The sequence below is a fragment of the Cyanistes caeruleus genome, chromosome 21 (assembly GCF_971803275.1).
Source record: "Cyanistes caeruleus chromosome 21, bCyaCae1.hap1.1, whole genome shotgun sequence".
Classification (NCBI taxonomy): Eukaryota; Metazoa; Chordata; class Aves; order Passeriformes; family Paridae; genus Cyanistes; species Cyanistes caeruleus.
The window spans coordinates 8,972,230-8,979,378 of NC_141721.1; the positions used below are offsets into that span (position 1 = coordinate 8,972,230).

At 42.7% G+C, this 7,149-nt stretch overlaps 1 protein-coding gene across 14 annotated transcripts in view; it reads right to left on the bottom strand.

Annotated features, from left to right (window-relative positions):
• Window positions 1-7,149, bottom strand: part of MSI2 (musashi RNA binding protein 2) — a 208,073-nt gene that overhangs the window by 151,953 nt on the left and 48,971 nt on the right. The window lies entirely within an intron of this gene.

Genomic DNA, 7,149 nt, shown 5'->3' on the forward strand with positions numbered 1-7,149 from the left:
ATTGGGGAAGGTTCACAAAAATAAATTAAAAATTGTAGGAAATCTGTGGTATGTACGCTCACTTCCTCAGCTACGATGACTGCTGTGTCAGCCTCTCTCTCTCTCTTCCCCTCCCAATTTCTTTTTTGTTGTATGGGACAGATAAAAACTGCAAGGATTGAGGCAGGTGGAAACGGGTTCTCCTCCCACCCTTCCAACTGTGAAATAGTGAAAAGCGTTCCTCAACCCTGATGAAGTAGTTTGTGCTAAATCAATGCATGTGAGATATTTTTAAATCCTTCACTCTAAGTGGTGTCGAAGTACAAAAATGTATTTTACCCACTAGAGCTAAAAAAAAAAATAAATCAGATTTAATGGCAAAAGAAATTCAAAACCCGTAAGAACAAGACAGTGTTTACCTAGGGGCTACAATTTTGGGGATTCTGATGGCACACCAAGAGAGGTCAGAGAAATGAACAAGAGCATGCTTCTGAGCTCTGCTTGTGCCAAGGAGGGCCAGTCATTTAGATATTCAAATTATTTTCATAATCCTTCATAGGAGGCTATGAAATATTTATTAGCAACCTGTGGGGCTGACTAGCATTGCTCCAAGAAAAATACAGATTTAGGCAATTTCCTAAAGCGGGCATTCTACAGGCAGTGATGCTTGAGTGACTCTTCCATGGCAATATAAAGCATGAATAGGTTTTATGATGCATTTATAGAAAATGACAATTGCACAATTAAGCCTCAGTAGCAAGCCTGCAGTAGGTACCTCTGATGAGGAACGCTCAGCTGGTCCTGTGCCAGGACGTGGCCGTGCTGCCGCTCTGTCCCCGGGCTCGGAGGTGCCTGTGGCTGCCTCAGGCTTGAGAGAAGTTCTGCTGCTTCACACAAAGTTGTACTTTGTCTTCTACAAGACTGTGGATCCCTCCCACCTCTGTGTTTACACAAACCTGTTCTCTCAAGAGGAGAAGGTATCAAAGGCTTTTATCAATCACACCCATGACAAGAGCTGTCCTGGGGAAAACCTTGTTTTCATGACCACATCTGAATTAACTCATCATTTTTAATGATCTGCTGTGCTCAAAGTCAGCATGGGACCAAGGTATTCCTGCACACAAATCAACTCAGGCCTCACTCTGGGCACTGAGCTCTGCCCTTCACCAAGACTCACCAGGCCAGACTTGGAATCTGAAGCTGGGCTGGAGCTGAGCTCACCCCTCTGGACCTGACATCTTCCTGCTCTGCCCTCCCAGGGAACCTACATCACCTCACTGCTGCCCAAACCTGGTACCACGAGCTCTGCTTTCAACACAAACAAGCTGTAACATGCTCTAAACCCCTTAAATATCACGAGTTTGATTCCAGTCGGGCAAATTCCTCCCACTGTGCTCACACTGTGCCCCTGGGCAGTTGGTTCCCTCCGTCTGAGTGCCAGATCTTGCAGAGGTATTAGGGGTCAATTACATTACAAGGAGGTATAGGGAAAGAAAAGACACTTTTCTTGGTCTGCAGTTCTACCCTAAATTAACTTTTAATATGGAACAGAATGTCACATTTGCTTCTCCCCATAATCTAAAAATTTCTCCTTATGCAGCAGCAATAAGGAGGGCTTTTAAAAATTAAAAAGACCTGAAAACCACAGAAGGGTATATTTCATGGCTATAAAAAAGCATTTAAAACATAGAGTTAAAAAGGTGTTTCAAGTGTCTTCATCAAAGGAGGTTGAAAATGGAAGGAAAATAGGATTTTAAAAATGCCCATTTTCTTTAAAATCAGCTTCGTGAGTCAGAGCACACAAAACCTTTTTGCTGCTCTGAGGATCCTGAACGGAAATCCAGCCAGCAGTGCAGCCAGTTTGTTTGTTGAGAGTAACAGTGCAATTATCAGTGACATGCACAGCCTTTCCTGCCAGATTTTGTGTGTATTTCTGATGTATTCTGTGGCAATTGCCAGTTCTCCCTGACACCCCACGAGGTCTTGAAAAGAAACCCCCAAATACAAAGGGTATTCCTAATGAGGGAACACTTTTTCAAGGAAGGCTTTATGCATCTCCCCTCCCAAAAAAAAAAAATAAAATAAAAAAACAAAAACTTTCTCCCTCCCATCTTGATTTTGTTAAAAAAACAAAGACTAATGAGCATGATCTGATACCTGGGAACTTGCACTTCTCACCAAGCCAAACCTGTGGAATCTGACCCCGTGCAGCAGAGTCCTGCAGATGCAGTGTTTGCTGAAAGCTGAAGCATCAAATGACACATGCTGCCACCCAGCAGTGCCCTGTAGTGCTTCTTCCCTTCCTTTATTATTCCCTGTTAGCAAACCACAAAAACTTCCCAAGTTTTTGCAACAACTCTTAAGTCCCACCCTTCAGCTCCCTGATTTTTGATCACATCCTCCAAGCATCTCAAACCTTTACCACCAAACCTCAAATCCAGACTCCAGCTGTAAATCAAACAGAACAAGCTCTGATTTACCTCTCACCTTAAACCAACAGGATATTACAACAAAAATATCCTGGTCTGGTTGCCAGAAGGAAGCAAAGCATCCATGTTACAATTAGCATATGCAAATCAGCATATGCTACCACCCAGCCCTTCCCTCCCTCAAACTGAGCAAAAGTGCAACTGAGCAGTGCTGAAATGCAAATTACCCTGAAGAGAGTTTGGGGACGCTGAGGAAACATAAGGACTTGGCGTCTGGATGGATTCCAACGTGAGGAGCTGCAAACTAAAACAACACTCAAGAACGCATGTGAGGAAGCTTTTATTAAAAAAAGAATCTGCTCTCTTTAGTTAATAGTGGGAATGATGCAATTACAAGAGGGAGCCAGGATACCCTCAGGCCCCAAATTCTATTCTAACTAGGGAGAAGGAAGAAGGGAGGAAGCAGAATTGTTCCTGGAGCAGCTGGGGGACCAAAGCCCAGCTGGAAGGTGAGCTGCACACAGAGCTCAGCTGGCTCTGAGCACAGAGGCTCTGATGGCACAACCCATGTCCCCACCTCAAACACAGACTCAGCTCAAAGCTCCCACAGCCCAGATCTCACCAGCAGCACGTGCCTACCAAACTGCCATGGAGGGGTGGATTAAGAACAGAGAGACTCTGGTGAACGCTCTCTGTGTTTGAAAGAGATCAGGTATGATTTGGGACAGGAGGGCTGTCCGAGGAAATGGTGACTCCAGCATACCTCATGCATTAAATATAATAGTAACCATAATTTCTGACCTACACTGAAATGAATTTGCAAATGACTGGTAACACATGAAACGGAAAGAGAGGGCCTCACTGTTAATCCTCACTAAATAATTACATTTACATATAGATGTAAACACACGTACAAACCTACATCAATAAAAAGCTGTTAACAATACAACTGTAGAGCTCTGTAATTTCTTCTAAGAAATTAAGTCCAACTCCATGTTAAAGGAAAAGACTGAATGCTGTAGGATATGTAATACAAACAGTGCAGAGAGTATCACTCAGTCAAGATTAACACATACTCTTTTTTTTCCTTTGTAAATCATTTATGTATTGAGACATGCAGCTAAATCAGCTAAAGTACAGATCTAATTAAAGAACCTGGAAACTGATTACTGCACTATGTAACATATCAAGGGGTTTTTCTTCCTTTTTTTTTTTCTTTTTTTTTTTTTTGAAGAAAGATCTGGTCTGAAATCTTATCAGTCCCGCACATGCCAGAATTAGTCTCTGCCTTTGTGTCAAGATGGAAACTGTATCTAGAAATCATCAAGCAGAACTCATGGTTGAGATGAACAGAATGCAGCTGTCTTCATCTGCCAGATTATATTCTGTGCTTTCCACTATCAGCAGACAAACTGCAGGTGTAGAGCTCCTCAAAGCCAGACACTAAGAACTAAAATACAAATACAAGTGGTTAAACTGCAAGAAGTTCCTGCCTCACCAAGGACTCAAGCAAAAGGCTCTGGAATGCTTTTATACTTGACCAGTATTAACTACTGAATAATAAATCTATTTGCCACAGCACCAACTTGGTTCTGAAGGAGTGGAAATAAACATTAAAGAAAGGCTTCTGTCACAGCTACAGCAGCCTGTTCCCACATTCCCCTGGAAGCAACCCCTGGTGACAGATGAGGTTCAGCAGCAGAGAGCAATGGGATCCACAGCCCTGCCAGACAAAACCCCTCCTTCATCCTTCCTCTGCTCCTACCTACAGCATTGGCCCAAAGAACCCGTTTGCTCCCAATCAAGGGGGAAAATGAATAGGTTTAGGGCCCCTCACTCCTCAGATGCTTCTCCTTCATGTGTTCTGACTGGCTTCACACAAAAGCTGCTGCTGGCCATTCGGTCAGACACACGTTAACACCATCTACTGCTATTTTAAAACGTGTTGGTGCTACTCCAAAATAACATTTTACTTTTTACACCCTAATCATTGTAATGGCTTCTGACAGGTTTTAAATACAATAGTATTAACTGCAATTAATTCATTTGGAATTAATGCGAATATTGCAGGCACTTCAGCAGGATCTCTGCTACAATTCACCACTCATTACTGCACCATTATTTTTTAAGTGTTATCCATAAAGCAGGCTGCCAGGGCATTTGCATTTAGGTGACAGAAGTAGGAACAGAGAGGAGCAATAAATTAGCACAAAAATTAAGCAGAAGGAGCAGGAGAATTACTACGGCCCATTGTCTGAAGTTTTAATATTCCTAATGACTTTATGATTCCCAGTCTGGCACAGCCATGGGAGCAGGCAGAGAGCTGTGCACCCTTTCCGTCCCCACGTGCCCTGAGCCCAAAGCAATGGCTTTGCAGGCTCATATTTCCACTTTTTACATGCTCACACTCCTACCCCAGTGCCCTGCGTCCCCCACACTGCTCCCCCCAGCTGGCTGCAAGATCAGTCCTTAGCAGGCAGAAAATAAACAGGTTTTTTCCAACACAGCCATTAAAAGCAGCCAGTATGTCCAGAAGGTAGGGCAGAAATAAAGCATTATTAGACCATTAAACGGGGTGCCCAGCAGCATTCCTCCCTGGGCAGGAAAAATCTCTTTGGTGCAGTTAACAGCCGGTTTTAGAGCATTAATGACCTCAGGTGAAAACAAACTGGTCATTAAAACCATGCTTAAAGGGGATTAGTTATCACCAGAACATACAAGTTACTTAAACTGAAGTAGTTCCATATGGTTAATTTATAATTTCCAAGGTATTAATCAGTGAAATTCTGATGGTTCCTAGATAAAGTGTGCAAGGGGGAGATTTGCCCGGCTCCTCAGAGCAATCTGAATTGGAAGCAGTGCTGGCAGAACAGTTTCATTTCTCAATTTGCTGGCTAAACTGAAAACAAAACAGTACCAAAAAACCAGAAGGATGAATTTGCCTATGATTAAACAAACATGTTTTCATTTTGGCAAAACTTAAAAGGGAAAAAAAAAAAAGAAGAAAAATTTCATTTTGAGTCAATCCACAACATCTTGTTTCAACTCTGAGCGGAAACACACTGCAGGTTTTTCAGTTTGTTTAACCCCTTTTAAACCTTTTGCCTTTCAGGGCCATTTTTAAACATGGAGAATGCGGGAAGGGAAAAAAATGTTTGTTGAAGATATCAGTGCACAGGTGGGAGGGAGCAGAGGCAGGTGCTCAGCAGCATCCAGCATCTTTGAGCCTGGGTTAGGAACATCATCCTAACAGATCAGTCCCACCCTGGGCAGGGGGTAGCACTGGGCCTCACATTATTTAGTGTCACTGCTGATATCTAAAGATATCCAAGACATTCAGATACCCAGGCAATCTAAAGCCTCACCACACTGAAGGGCACTGAAGCTGCAGTACAAGAAAACACACAGATGTTAAAGCAGGACCAAACTCGACACTGATTCGCACACCCTGGTGAGCAGCCAAACACAACCACCAGGGAAGGGCAGGCACGTGCCCACCCACCACGAGAAGAGACACCCCTGCAAAGTAAAGAAAACAAGCTGTAGCTCTTTGCAAGACTGAATCCATTTCAATTACAAATACACTGCTAAATACATACTCCCCAGAACCTAAAGTCGGTTTTAAAACTGTTCTTTTTATCACTGAAACCTTGGGGGAAATTTTAGAAGCTCATTTCATCCTCGTAACACAATGACTCCTCCACAGCACAATACTTTATTAAGATGATTGTATAGGGCTCTGCAGAGAACCAACAACAGGCTTGAGACTTCTATTTGTTCCACAGAACAGCATTAGCAAACAGAACACCCTTAAGTTCTCTTCAGCTGAATCTTTACTGTTAAATGTATCTCTCAGACTAATGCACCTTCCTCCTCCGAATTCTCCAAGCCACCCAAAATCCACTGCCTGCACAGGGGACTCCGTTCCAAAGGCTTGTCCAAAGCAAGGCTCCCTCTTGCAACTCAAGAGATACAAAAAATGTTTCCAACTTATCAAGTTTTCACACTGAAGCAACTCAATTCAGAACCCATAGGAAGGATCATGGGAGGCAGCAATCATCCCCCCACTGTCCTCACCACCAGAGATGGGGCTGAAGATGAGCACAAGCACTGACCAAAGAAAGCCTCCTGCACAATTCCAGACCTGTCTTCTTTCGGTTTGCTCAAGAACAACATTTGTTTTAATCTTTTTGTCAAAACAAAAATGAAACAAAAAGCCAACCAAACAAGCAACAACAACAAAACCTTTCCAAGAATGCAGAAGGGCAGAAATCCAAACACAGTTTAGCTCAAAACTCTACTTTACTAAAAGCTGAACTATGCACTTATTTGGGAAGAGAGGGATAAGCTCTTTCCAAGGTCATTTCAAGGTTCTCATACCAGTGAGAGAAGAATTATTTACATGTGACAATGCATCCTGTGTGTTCAGTTGGGAAGGCAAATATGGGTTTAATAAATAAAATTTTAAAAAACCAAACCAGAAGGCAGAACCCTGCCTCGAAGTGCCCATTTCTGCAGCAAAATGGGAGTACAGGATGTCCCTGTCCCAAGAAGGTGTTGTGCCAACATCCCTTAGAGCTACATCAAATATAATTTTCAAACCAATTAGCTCAAAAAGCATCAACACCAAAGCAATGCCTTCCACATTCTAATTACTAGGCCATCCTATTCAATTCTTAATGAGAGGAGAGACAAAGGCAGTATATGTATTAGGGTCTACTTCAAGAATTCTTTTTCTTTT